This window comes from Tenebrio molitor, chromosome 7 (assembly GCF_963966145.1).
Source record: "Tenebrio molitor chromosome 7, icTenMoli1.1, whole genome shotgun sequence".
Classification (NCBI taxonomy): Eukaryota; Metazoa; Arthropoda; class Insecta; order Coleoptera; family Tenebrionidae; genus Tenebrio; species Tenebrio molitor.
This window is the reverse complement of record NC_091052.1, coordinates 14,929,369-14,944,384: the sequence shown is the minus strand read 5'-3', so window position 1 is coordinate 14,944,384 and position 15,016 is coordinate 14,929,369. Positions and strand designations below refer to the sequence as shown.

The following is a 15,016-nucleotide window of genomic DNA, read 5'->3' as shown; positions in this document are numbered from 1 at the left end:
ATAAACCACAGTTACAAAATCACAACAACGCTGCTAGACACTTAACAATCCGTTATTGGTCTAAATTTCGTCTGGACAAAGAAGAATAACTTCCTACAACGAAAATAGTCCAATAGACTTGATTTACATCGTTTTTATTATGTAATAGCTCTTAAAACCTAACACTTATTTTTTATTAGTCACGTTGCAATGTATGCACCACACAAACCTCTCTAGAACCGAATTTGTCGCCTGATTTCAAACAAATTCGGATCTACAGGGTAGATGTAGAGCATTAACGTGAAGCGACGTTATTTTTTTAATCTTTAGACCCCACCTGAAACAAACAAATCATTTTTACAATCACATAAAAATTAGAACATTCTTTGAACTATAACCTATTCGTAAAACTATCGAGTTGTCGTTTCTCCCTATTTTTTTAATCGACATATAGAAAACAAAAAAACTGCATCAAGCTTATGACGTTGTGGATATTTGCTCACATTTTCTCTCGAAGAGGTCCGAATTCCCAGTTGCCTTCACGCTCTCCATACTTGTGACCTCTTTCGTACATTCAGGCGTTGGCGCAGATCGATTTCCCAATTTGAGAACCTAAAAGTATTGAACTGACTTAGTACAAAAATAAACATCCATTTTTGGGCAATTACTTAAGTCACACTGTAAAAATAGCTTAATTGGACAATTTGGACAGTCACTTGAGCCAATGGTGACACATTTACGACTGTTTGGTGACATTTAAATACTTACTTCCTCATTTAAATTTGGTAGATTTGTAACAAATTATCCCTCCCATCCTGTAAACAATAACACTGGAATTAATCTTCATTAGTAAATTCTTAGGCAACGAAATAATTAAGATTTACCAGACTCGCTTAATTACAAATTTTAGTAGTAATTAAAATTGCGTTAAATGATTAGTAAACTACAAACTTACACTTGGTGTTAATTGCTTCAGCCGTCCTGGGCAACACCTCGGCGACCATCAATTCCGGTCCGAAAGAGTCCAATAAAACTGCAACAATACCTTTGTAATTAAAAGCCGTCCAAGTGATGAATTAACATTTAAAATGTTCGTGTGTGACTGTGAAATCAATTCGTGTTTGACTCATTAATCATTCTACACACATCCATTACCTAATTACACTGGAATTAGTTGCGGACTGTTTAATTCTTTTAGTGGAGTTTTATGCTTCGTTTATTGAATAAAACTAGTAAAGTGAACCGTAAAAAGTGTCGATCGACACGAATTCATCCCGACGAGGTCGCAAAAACTCTTCGAAAAAGTTGGACGATGACATCAGTTGACAATGTTGACATGCGGACTGTGTATGCAGACGTTGACAGCATGTTAGGATGGCTGGCACCAATGTACGTACGTCTGTCCTTTTTTAATGGCACGAGGGAGCGACGGAGGGGTGAGGTCACGAAAAATTTAACTAGACCTGGGGGTTGTGCTTTAATTAAAGTAAAATGGGCAGTGTGGGGGGGGAGTTGGGGCAAATGGGCCAGAAACGGATTGAAAAATGAACATTTTTTTATTGGGTCTGGTCCAAGAGGTTGTTTTGTAAATTTTTTCTCTTAAACTTTTCTAAACAGATGCAACGTAAAATAATTAAATATGGAGTTCCTCAAGGTTCTATGTCGGGACCAATATTATTTTCATTTTTCTTCTCATTTTATCAAAATTTTGGCAAAATTGGTGCTTGATGAAATTGTGAACTGCTTTAATAATAACAGATTTTTTAAAAACCCATTTGAATTTTGTAAAGATTTATCTACTCAGAAACCTGTTTTTGCGTTTCGCACAAGAAATTAATTTGTAATATCTTGTAATTAGTAGTTTCACATCTGGAAAATTGGCGCTCCTCAAGAGTCTATTTTGGGACCAATATTGTTCTCAGTCATATGCACAAGCAAAGACCAGAGTGCAAATAAGATATTAAGCAAAATAAAATTGTATCGGTTGGTCTTGAGAACTAACAATTTTGACATAAAAGTTGTTCACGTCGTGCAATTTTGAAAATTGTCAAATAAATCTGCAATGGTAAAAAAAATCACATGCACGCTTATGAAATGTCATACAACTGTCAACTCTACCTCACCCACACAGTTGCCACATAAATTTTCGTACATAGTTGCCATACTTATCCAATCATTTTGAATCACCCAATAGCATCCTTTAATGGAAATTTTTTGCTGTAACAAAATTATTTTGGGCATTTTGACTTTTCTTTTGACGGAAATGAAAATAATTTTTCCACACTTGATAAATAATTTACTTTCAACATCGGCTATTAAAGAATGAATGCATTCTTGTTGGATATTCAACGAAAGAATGATAATCAATTCCACATCCAATGATAGAAAATACTAAAACCCACGGCTGTCGCCCAGTCCATCACTCGTAGGTATTTACATTATATCACCGCCAGATCGCCAATCGGATGCGTTTGTAAACAATAAGCCGCGCATCGCGTAGCAACCGCTGAACAAGGCACAATTTTAATTGTCAAATATTAAGTCAAATTAAATTTAATTTTCAAAGATTGTTTTTTCTTGGTATAGTCGTGGAGAAAGTATAGTCTTCAACTAGGGTATAATGGTTATTATTCAATCGGACGATTCCACCACTCGCCTACGGCTCGTGTTAGAAGAATGTACTATCTTACGAATATTAAAATATTAAATCTGGCAATACGATGGCAAGAGAATGTCGAACAGACACTGACAGAAAAAAAAAGTTGCATCACTGAATCAGTTAATTGTCCAACATGAAAAGAAAAAATCATAGCCAACTCTGTTCCAAAAAGATCGTGAACGGCTTACACACTATTTCTTATTATGATTTAAAAGTTCGCTTTTTATGAATTAATTAAAGTCAAACAACAGCAGATGAAGAATATTTTTGAATACTTAAGTCAGTTTATTGTTCTCTAGCCGGGTGAGTGATTTTTAAACTTCGAAGGTGACGTGAGTTGAAGATTTGCAATTTTGAGTAAAATATAAACAGACACTTTCTATACAAAATTTCTTAATAAAAATTGAAAAAAAAATTACGAAGCAATTTTCTTATACATTTTTTTATGACAATTGAATAGCTGCAGACGTTTCGAATGTTCAAGGTCATTTAAAATGGCTCTAAATATATCTACCAATTGAAAAAAAAAAGTTTGTTAACAGTGTCCTACTTCATGAAAGTTTACCTTTTCTGGGTAAGAATTAAATTTGAGAAAATTTTCAAAAAATATGTTTCTAGGAAACAAAGATATTTAAAAAATGAAATATCCGTTTTATCCCCATGATGAAACATTTTGATTGTTAGGAAGTTAAATTTTCAATTTAGGACCATTCAAAAAAAAATTATTTAACAGTTTGTTAAAAAAGAAACTAGGGTAGGTATATAGAAAAATGAAAAGAACTAGATGATAGTATAAATAATGTTTCTATGTTGACTGCAGAGAAAAGTGTGGTGTGTTTTTTTAAATTTCACCTCAAAGTACGCAGGCGATTCTGAACGCACCACGGATTACAGATCACCGATCAGCTAGATATATGATCAGCTGTTTAAATCTAACCTCACTTTTTCTGTTGTTTGCGTTTTTACTCTGCAGACTGACGAGTGGTGCGTTCACAATCGACTTTTCAACGCCTACTTGAGGTGAAATTAAAAAAAAACACCCGATATAATTCGGAGTAGGTATCTATTTTGTGATATTTTTTTAAATCTGAATTAAGGCAAATTTTCGAAATAAAAATTGCGACTAATACAATTTGCAATTTATACATTTCTTATTCTTCTGGTTTAAAAATAAAATATTTATTTTGTACCCATGACGGGTTGGGTTACGTGTTAAATTATCAATTTTGGATCATCCAAAAAAAAACCTAACAAAAGTCGAAAAGAAACCAAAATATGTAGAAAACGAGAAGACCATTCTGGTGTAGAAATAAAACTTCTACAGAGAAAATTATAGCTTTGAGTGTCTATTTCGAGAATTTTTTTATTCTAAAGATGCCAAAATTTTTGAGCCTCAAATAAACTTGATGCTGAAAGAAAAATAAAATTTTCTTTTATTTACAAGATGGTCATCTAAAACTGTCTCATTCCGGAGAAGCTGAGGTTTAACAGAATTTTCCAAAATTTGTGAAAAGCCTATTTACAGAAACTCAATCTAAGAGTGAAAATATCTCTCTCTCTCTCTCTCTCATTCTTCTTTTTATCATACCGTCTGAAATTTTCATACACATTTTAATTAATTTGTTCTTACCCTTGACACTCTCTCATCTTTCCTTTTTGTCGTTGTCCCAAAAACTCTCCCATCAAATTCCAATGTCCGTTCTTCACCTCGTTTCTCCGCCAAATTCCTCTCCTCCGCCATCAAATTGCCCAAGATTTGTGTTAATTGAGCGATTATCTCCCATTCCCACTCATCCGCGCCTCATTTCCTGTAAATAATTCTAAATAAACGTCTGAACGGCCATTCACAACTTCACATCGACGACAGAAATCAACTTTTCACATCTGTTGGTGGTGAATAACGCGATTAGAATATATAAGAGACATTTGTCTTCATATAAAGACATCAATCCCATACTCCGATGCAAATGCCACTCACCGACTTTTTATTTTATTCTGAACGAGACGCAACGGCCAAATTACCATAAGACTTGACGGCGAAGAAGTCGAGGGAAAATTTGTAACGGGTGCGTTGTCATAACTCCGATATCGTGTCAGGCGGGGTTTAATGGCCCATCAATTGTCAAGGTCGGTTGGAAAATTCTCGTGGAAAATCGGACGCATCACGTTGTTGTCGCGACGTCGTTACTGTTAATTTCCTTTGTGTAACGATTTTCCTAGCGAGGCCGAGGAAAAATAAGGTCAGGCGGTATCGAAACGGCGATCTGAAGGCAAATGAACCCTTTACTAAATTAAATCCGACTGATAGGGGATGGACTTGGAACGGCGAGAGTGGAGGATTCAATTCGGAAAGTTTGAGTGGCGTCGCTTTCCAGAAAAAATGGGATGAGGACAAGGGAATTGTCGGGACAATGGGGACAAGTTATAATCTTTGTTCTGTCCGTTTATTGTTGTAGTTTTGGAGAGACGGAAACTAAAGAAAACGTTTGATAAAAAACCAAGATACGAACAAAAAAATTCTTCACTAATTAGTGACTGTTTACGGCGTGTTAATTAATCACTTTAATTAACGTTATTTAAATGTGAGATTAAATCTATTTCTCATTTTATACGAGTTGAAATAATTAATGGATTAAATTTGTTTTAATTTTTTTATAATATCATGTGGAAGAATTTTTCGGTGAAAAATATTGCGCAAGATCAGAATTTTTCAAAAAAATTATGTAACGAGTTCAAAATTGTCACAATTTTGGGGAGAAAAAGCTTGTGGAGTAGAAGTGGGAACTCCGGATCTCGTCGTGGAGGAGAATTTCTTTTTCAGGACCAAAATCTAATTTTCCAAAATTATTGTTTAAAAGTCAGATTTCGACAACGCAAAACGTAGAATGCAAATGAAGTCTTTACTGTATTCGCAAAACGCGTCTTTTAAAATTGAATTTAAAATTTTTGGGTGTTCAAAAAAAATTGACAATTTGACAATACCCCTCATACGCAATGAGCAATGACACACTTATCAACAGAGAATAAATTTCATATTAGGAACAATTTAAGTGTAAGAGTTTTAGTCATTGGATGTATATTTGGAGAGATTTTTTAAATTCTACAGAACTAGATTTTGGTAAAATTTTTCAAAAAACAGTGATAAGGTTAAAAATTGAACGAAAAGCCTTAAATGTTAGAATTCCAAATATTGCTCACAAGAATAATTTAGTTTTGGTACAAGTCAAATTTTGAAAAATTTTCGAAAATATTTTAAGGCTTAAAAACATAATTTTGACTAAATGAACAAAATGGTTTAAGAATTAAATATTTATCTTATTGGTAAGATTGATTGTGGTGATTTGTAAGTTTGCTTGGATTTTCTGTCATCCAAAAAAAAACTCAAATTTGGAAAAAAACTGCAAAAAATAATAAATGGAACTATAGAAAGGTGGCGTTGAAGAAATGACATTTGTACATTATTTGCAGAGGAATTTCGTGAATCGAGTGTTAATTTTGAGCAGTCTTTTTGTTTCAGAGAGGAAAGATTTTTGAAAAATTTTCCAAAAAATGTATTAATCAAAAAGCAATTAAGAAATTTTCTGGTTCAAGAATGACAAATTTCGCACTCGCTCTTTATTTTAAGTATGTAATTTTTGATTTCACTATATGTAATACTAGATCAAAAAAATAGTTCCTAACTCCAGATCTAGTTTTCAAAAAAAATTGTTGCCAAAACTTATTCAAATGAACTATTTGACTCAGAAGCGCCTAAGTATTAAGAATAAAACAATTTTTTCCCAAAATTAATTAAAGTAATGGTTCATAAATGTCTCTAAGGGTCTTAACAATTTAGGCTAACAAGCGGTTCGCAAATTATTGACTTTCATGATTGACCCTCACATCGACATTACCCCGGAGTCCTGGTTAACTCGTTAATGATAAACCACCACTCCGTTCTCCTTACGAGAAGGGATCATTAGCTTAATTTAATTGAAATTAGATATCCAATAGTTTGCAAGTCTTGCGAACTTGGGCCAAAGAAAAATCTTACGGCGGAATTAACCCGTCAGAAGAACTTTCAGCCAAATTTTAAGAGTCATTTTGTGTTCTGGATTATTAAAACTTACCCCCAAAGAAAACCAGTTCGCCATTTTAGTTCATTTTAAAATGAAAATACTAATATTAAAATCGTAAAATTTAGAGCACCAGCAGACATTTTATGTTTTCTTAATATGATTTTTAAATGTTGTTTTAATAAATTTATTGAGTCATCAAGTGAATTAGTAGAGTTGTTGGATGCTAGTGTTAATAACGACCTCGCGACAATTAAAAAAATGTCAAATTTTTTGTAAAAACCCCCGAATTGCTGCGGTTATTTTAATAAAATTGTCCCTTTTCTCGGAGGTCGCGTCACGTCCTTTGACGGGGCGAAGGGACGCGGGGCAGACGTCCTCGCCGCCGCCAAACACCGTCGACAATAATAAAAATGAATGTCATACCTGTGTGGGCCGGCGGGGGCGGGCAGGAGCGGCGTTAATTAACGTTAATCATCACTCTCATCAATGGTGCACTTTTTTAGCAATCGCGCATCTTGTTGACAGAGGACGATGCCTAGGCTGTGACAGCAGAGGGTTGTGACACAGACGGGATGCATGATGGGTGGGGATTCAGCGTTTCAGCCCCTGATGCTCGATCGATCGCCTCTCACGCCCAGTTTTCCCGCGCACTACTGGATGTTGCGCGCTCCAACGTTTAACAAACGCTATGGCCCGCTCCTCCGAGTTCTCTAATCTGAAGGGTCCTTGGAGGATCTCGCTTCCCCTATCCTGAAATTTTACATGGGTTCAGCGATATTCGCACGATTGCTTCTTTTTATCCCCCCCGAAGCATCTCACGACTAAACTAACAAAAATATTTTTTACACAACCAAATCTAAGCAAAATCTATCGTGAACGTTTTAGCAAGGAAATAGATGCACACGATTCTAGTCTAGACACGTATAACAAATTTCAGTCTAATTCCCTCTTAATTTGCAGACTTTTCTCTTATAATTTTAATCTAGGCGATAGTTTCATATCTACCGGATGGATTATAAAAATGGAGTTCATCAAGACTCTATTTTGGGACCAATATTATTCTCAGTTATATGAATAATTTTCATAATTAAAATTAATTCGACCACTGTTCTTTCATAACATTTTTCACTACGGTTTTGAAAAACAGTGAAAATAAAAAAAATAAGCAAAATAAAATAATACAAAAATTTTTTACATAATAAAAATTTTATAAATTAAACTAAATTTGCACAATACTGAACGGTAAGGAAATAGATGCACACGACTCTAGTGCAGACAGATTTCACAGCCTAATTCCCACTTAATTAATATTAAAATAGTTACAATTTCAACTAAAAAAATATCATTCCAGAGTGCTTCAAAATAAATTTTTGTTATGAGTGATTAAAAAAAATCAATCGTAAAATTCTTACTAAAAGCGTAATTTGTTTGGATCACTCTTTGAGCGATTTATCGTTGAAACAAGTGTACTTTGATTCGAAATAAAAACTTCTTGACAATGGGGCGACTTTATCGCGCCATAAAACGCGGCTAAAACAAACTTTGATAAAAGTCGGGATTAATGTCGAAATAAAATTTAAAAGGCGACAATCGGTGTATATTTACAAGTGCGTTATTATCGAGCATATAACCGCTTTGGCCGTTTTATTGTGCAACGAATAACACTGGAATTGGCTGCTTCGCACCCTGATCATCGATTAGCCACAACACAAACATGCGATATCTTACGGTTCACGATAGTGATTCAGCAAAGGCGCAATATCTCGAATTCCTCTCAGGTCAAGCAAAGATGTTCTAAAACCAGTTTGGACCGTCTGGTAGACTTCCCGTTCGGTACCACCGCCATCAGAGTGACCTCCAGAACCGATCGAACCCACCCCAGGAAGTAACTGAAACGAGATCGGTGGTAAAAGGGCAACATTCGACCAGGTAGTGGTCGCTATTATTTGTGAAATTTATGGGGCAGTAAAACGAACGTTGCCAAGGCCGGCAGTAAAACTCCACCGACACCTGGACGGCGTGTTCAGCCGACGGAGTAGTTGTTGTGGCTACGGTAAAAATGTGGTACCCGTTTTCACTTTCGACGATTTGATTTTTCGGCCGGTACAACTGTGACTAATCGGAACGAGCAAATGTGAAATGTCATTTTCCTGACCTATCCAAACTGTTGTGGTGCATTGTTGCACGGTAATAGAATACAGATAGTGCATGGCATGACACAGCGCAATACCGGCCCCGACCTGTCCCAACAGACGTTAAGATTAATGACATTGTGTATTCTGAATTGCTGTACTATACCGTCTTCAGGCAAATAGTACCGTGGAAATCGATCAAAGTCATCGGCCGAGTCGCAAGTGGGTTATTGGTGCGGCGCTAAAAGCGACGATCAGACGGTGCAGTACCACTTGGAGTGGTTCCAAATTGCTGGAAAACTAGAACGGCGGTTGTGTTCGATTCTGATCGGTGGTGGTTTTGTAAGAATAAATCTTGTAGGATTGATATGTCAATTTTTGCGGCAGAAGTACGTACATCCAGGCGCCTAATTACATCTAATTGAAATTAATTGCGAACTGTAAAGCAATCTTCAATTAAGAAGAATTAAAAATATTTCATTCTGTAAAAAGAGTCAAGAGTGTCAATTACTGAATGGTGATGTGATAATTTCGAAATGTCAAACGTAACTGTTTTTTTTTTTAATGAAAAAATGAGGAATTTTCCAGATTTGAAGTAAAAAATACTACATACATATATTATTACATGAGCAAGGAAAGAAGTTTTTTATCCACGAAAATGAAGGTTGTTGCATGTAATCATTTAATTGGATAAAAACCTTTACTTGCGAGTACAGGGTGTCTCAAAATTCGCGCATTTCGAATTAAGAGCATTGTAGGGGATCACTTCAGTAGTCCAAATATAGAAATAAAAAAAAAATGGGGACTCCCCCCACAAAGATACATTGGTCTGAAGGTGCACTCTTCGAACTGCGTTTTCTTCAAATACAGGCTGAAAAGTTCAGTGTTTATTGTTATTTATGGTGTAGATGATTGTGGAAAATAATAATGTAAAACAATTTTTTGAAGAAAAACTTTACTTTGGAGTAAAAAAAAAAATAAATTTTTGTAATTTTTCTTAAAAATGGAACGGCAACGTAGTATTTTGTCACAGTGGATATGAAGGCTGCTATGTATTGAACAAAATTAAAGTGCTTATATCTTCTTCAGGAAGAGCGAATTTTTTTTTCTAAGTATTTTTCGAGCTCCACTGGGTCCTTCCATACCACGCTCTGAATTCGGAATTCCCAAATTTTGAGACAGTCTGTATAATACTGTACTTTACGTACGATCAAATATACAAAAACAAATTCTTAGCTCAATATTTTAAATTTCAATGTTCCCTATGTTACAATGGCTGTGTTCTTGTATTTGGTTTGATTGCTGCAGTTACTGCAATTTGTAATTTTGATTGGCCCAATTTTATCCAATGGGAACCAATAAGAGCTCTCTTTTAATTTGTCGGTGGATAAAATGACAATTTAGAGTAGAGCTTTCACACCAATAAAGTTGCTTTCATCTGATGATCGTAGATAAAAAAAAATATTTTTCAAGTGTACCGAGAATTAAATTTTCATAAACACATCCACGCTGATTTTGAAAATCTATTCAGTAATAATTTTTTACTTTGTAACTAGAATTCTTTAACACATTATAGAAATGAGATTTATTCTGTTTTCGTAGTAGATTTGTATTGTCTCTTTAATTTTAAGTTACATATTAGTTAAATGGTGATACTGTGTCTTGAAAATATGTTGACGAAAGTTCCAAAATTCTTTAGAAACGAACTAATTATTGCATAAGTCAGCAAAATGAATAAACATCTGGTCAGCGAAATCATGATGCTTTGTAATTTTTTGACAAGTCTGAATGTAGTAATACATAAGACTACATTTTTATTCAATTTTTTTTTCTAAAATTGTGATTGGTACTTGCTGTAAATATTTCAAAGTTAGAGTGAGAATAAAAATTACGAAAATCTGCTCATAAGCTCTTAAATAATTTTTTCGACTTCCCTAACTGTAAAAACACCTTTACCTTTCAATTTAGGTTAAAGTAGCTGCGATTTACCGACGGATGTTGTAAATTTCTGGGGGAGTGCGGTAGCACGCACGGTTAATTTACTCTTTTACAGTTACTTTCAAATTAAAGTGTTCATACGTTACTTTAATTTAGTGTGAAAAAACACATTTACCTGCATGCAGTATTTTTCCGAATTCCGATACCTAAATGATTTTTTTAATTTTTATTGACTAATGAATAATCATAATCATAATAGGGAAAATACAACCTATCGGTTTGGTAGCTCTGTATGTCAAAAAGTTTGACATTTTACTTTCACAAAAATCTGCAAAAGTGCAAAATAAAACATTTGGTCAGTCGAAAAGTCGCACGGTAGGAATTTTACATCACTCCAACTAATCAAGCACTCGGCTTCGCCTCGTGCCTGAAACCTAGTTTCACGCTGTGAAACGCCCCTGTAAATGTAAATAACTATTTAGAAACTGTACTCTAGTGTTGTATTGTTGCACAGTATGGTAATAAATGTTGAAAAAAAAAATTCAAGTAAACACAACAATCTGAGATGTTGATCGCGCACATAACAGATTTTCTAAAATGAAAAAATTGAAGTAAAAGCTTTACAATACATTTACAAAGCCAAAAGTTGAAAGTGTCTTACTCATTCAAAAACATTTTTTTGAAAAAAATAACAGAAAAATAGAGAAAATAGAGACATTGTTTATTTTTTGGCAAAACTTGAAGTATGTATCTTAACCATATAATTTTTTTGGAACTAAATATGAGACAGAAATGAAGAAAATCATTTAGCAATCTAAATTGTGAATTTTTTAAAAAACTAGATGTCAGAAGCTTAACAATTATTTAATAAAGTGTTAATTTAGAACCATCTTAATCATACAAAATATTTATTTTATTGGAATTAATAAAAGACCGCAATGGAGAAAGTGAAAATCCAAAATTGTCTGTTTTGACAAACTAAATGCTGAAAGCTTCACGATTCATTATAAACCGAAAACTTGAAAGTATTTTTGTTTTGAAAATAAATAAAAGGCAAAACTGGAAAAAATACGATGATTTGAAAATGCAAAATTGTTTATTTTTGGTAAAACAAATGCTAAAAACTTAACGATTCTTTTATAAAGCAAATACGTAGGTTCTTGGAAGTATGTATGTACTCGTACATATAAAATATTCTACTATACTAATTGTATAAAATATTTTTTGAAATAAACAACAAACGAGTGCTCAAAACTTGACAATTTTTCTATCAAGATAAATTAACACAAAATGTTCTTGCTTTGTGAATAAATAAGAGAGACGATGGAGAAAATGTATGAATATTTTTGGCAAAATAAATGATGAAAACTTCATAATTATTTTATTTCATTATTTTACAGACCTACGGTACTTAATAGGTAAAAATATTTTTAAAAAATTTCAAGCAAACGGAATAATCTGAGGAAATATTTTGATGTGCATTCTGAGTGCACATAACAGAATTTTGTTTTTGGAATAAATGGGTAACAAAAATGGAGAAAATCGGGGGGTTGGAAATTCCAAAATAGTGTCGTTTTGGCAAAACAAATGATGAAAACTTCATAATAATTATTTCATAAAGTGAATACATACTTGGAAGAAGAAGAATAGTACGGTTGGCTTCAAAAAAAAACGGGAACTGTCAGAAAAAGTTCTGTCAGATAGTTTGAAACGGCCTTTTAGAATTTAGGTTAAAAAACTACACTTGTGTGTCAGAAATACTACTGTCAAACAGACACAAATTGACAAATTAAATATTTTCCAATTCACATTAGGTCAAATTTCATTTCCCGTTTTTTTTTGAAGCCAACTATACATATTATGTTATTAGGAGCAAAAATTAAGTTTTATGTGCTGAGGTGCTGAGCCAAAGCACATAAAACCATTTTTGCTGCGAATAACTAATAATATACTATTTTTTCTTCAAACATTCATAACAAATTAGGCTTATTTAAGAAGTGTTAAGATGTTAAGGAATTATGTATTTCAAAGTAGAAGATTGGGTAGACTGATAAATTAATGTAGCTCGTTTTGGAAAGCGTTACTATGACTAGTATAAACAACGTTGTGAACAAAATCCGAATTTTGTTTTTATAACGATTCGTCTGTCAACCAGTTTTAATTTGGATAGATTTTGTAACAATGTTTTGCAATTATGTACAAGTTTCTTGATTATATCTTATTCGTTCACTTCAGCTTTCAATATCTCAGATTCAGAAACGAATTTGTTAAAATTTGAGTTAGGAATTTCAAATGATTTAGATAGTTTATTTTATTTGCCGCTCGTCAGCGGAGATAATAACTTTATCTGCCGCTCGTCAGCTCCGCAGATGCCAGATGGCAATTAAGTGACACTTTAGCATTATCAATCCAGCAGTATAAGGTCATATTTTACTGACGTTTGAAGAAAAAATGGTTTTTTGAAATAAAAAAGAATTCGGGGCTGCAAAATTATTTATTTTTTAGCCAACCATTGCTAAAAACGATTCTTTTTATGCTGAAAACTTGTATATCGCTTGATCTCGCGAAATATAATTTTGTGAATCACCATGTAAGTACATACAATTGAAACAAAACCTTGAATTTTTTTAACTAGAAGCGACACCATTCGATGTAAACCTTTACCTAAGTGATCTAGACAAACAACATGCCGGTGCCAAATGTTACAACATTTGTAAACACAATCAAACCTTACAGAGTGCCCAATTTAGAAAATAGGCCACTAAAACAGCACCAGACACACTTTTTGATAATTCCTCTGGATCCCTCAAATTTTAACGTATGGTTACTTACGCGTTTTTATTGCCCCACCGCGTATACTTTCTTTGCAAACCTCCTCCGATCTTAATGAAATCTCACTCACACACAATCCCACAAACCGGTTAACCTTTCGTCTTTATTTATCGTTTTATTTATTTCCACAATATCGAAAGAACCGAGTGCCCAAACAACGCCCATAATTTTCGCGCCCAAGGTCAAACTTACTGCACTGATTGGTCGACCCTTTGACCTTGCTCCAGGACCACAATCGCAACGTCCTTTCGGGAGAAAAAGGCGCCGGCGGCGATCGTTTCCTGCGCCTCCAAATCGGACCGGATCAGATCGGGTCGGTAAATTGGCAGAAATAGAAAAGTCTCGTTGGTGATGCCAAGGATGTCACCGCTGCTGTTTTCGCGTTACTCCCACAAAACCAGAATAAAACTGACCTCACAGTCGAGGCATTTGGCAATACGATTAATTTAGAGTATTTGTCGCCACCCACAATTGTTGCTTTGCGATTAATTGCTGCGCCGAAAATAACCAAACTGGCAGGGCAACAACCGCGACTGCTGATCCGGAGTGGTCTTCGTTCTTCCTTTTTTTAATTGGGAATTATTTAACGGATATGCTAATTTTTCGTATTGATTAAAATGGCAAATCGGGCATGCGCCCTTCTCTCTTTGCGCGCGGGTTTCACACATAAACATTGCTTAGATGGCGCCAATCGATTTACAAAATTCGCTTTACCAAAAACTCCAATTTTGACTCTTCCCCACGTCGGGGTCGCCGTCCACCGGTCCTCCGCTCCACCGGTCTCCCTCTTCGTCCTAATTAAAATTTCCCAACACACCACCATATGGTTTCTGGAATTAATTAACCCATCAGTGACGACACCAATGTCGAGACAATCGCAGATCCTGACCAATCAATTGCGGAAAAATCGCGTCGTGCGACGCCTCTTACCGGTGCATCTACTTCTGCATCTAGATCGAAGAAGTAGATGGAGCGTGGTCCCAGGACCGACACGACACTTCCACTTTTCACTGCGTTTCAGTACCAACTGTCGCGTCTCAGTTCCCTGGTAGCTGCTGCCGGCCCGAAAGCCATTAACATAAATTATTATTGGAGACAGTTAATATTGGGTCATAAACCTTGCCGGGTTCTAGGGGTGGCAACGCGGCCCTTGCCAGATTAATTCGCATCATCCAGACCGGGCTAGGTTTTATTTTTTTTTGGTCCTCGAGATCTCGCGGAAGCGGAGGGGCTGGTGTTCGACGGCCATTATAAAAAAGGCGGTGATGATTTTGATTCCCTTGACAGCTTCTGGACCGGGATCATTTTACTGACAGCTGCACGAGGGTCCAGTGACGTCACGGATGCCGCGCTCCGACCGTTCTTTTCTAGACGAAGAATGTGGGCAGGTAGACGGGTTTTTTCGAAAATGGCACGGT

The 15,016-nt window shown here is 35.0% G+C and overlaps 1 long non-coding RNA gene across 2 annotated transcripts; it reads right to left on the bottom strand.

Moving 5' to 3' along the window:
- Positions 1-479: 479 nt before the first annotated feature.
- On the bottom strand, positions 480-14,621 carry LOC138135179 (uncharacterized). Of its 2 annotated transcripts, none has more exons than XR_011160892.1 (7): positions 14,488-14,621; positions 14,313-14,428; positions 7,120-7,446; positions 4,269-4,446; positions 935-1,012; positions 648-794; positions 480-591 (listed from the first exon to the last, which is right to left on the bottom strand). It is a non-coding gene; the product is annotated as an uncharacterized lncRNA (long non-coding RNA). The 2 variants fall into 2 exon arrangements; XR_011160893.1 differs by having other exon boundaries at positions 14,529-14,621.
- Positions 14,622-15,016: the final 395 nt, after the last annotated feature.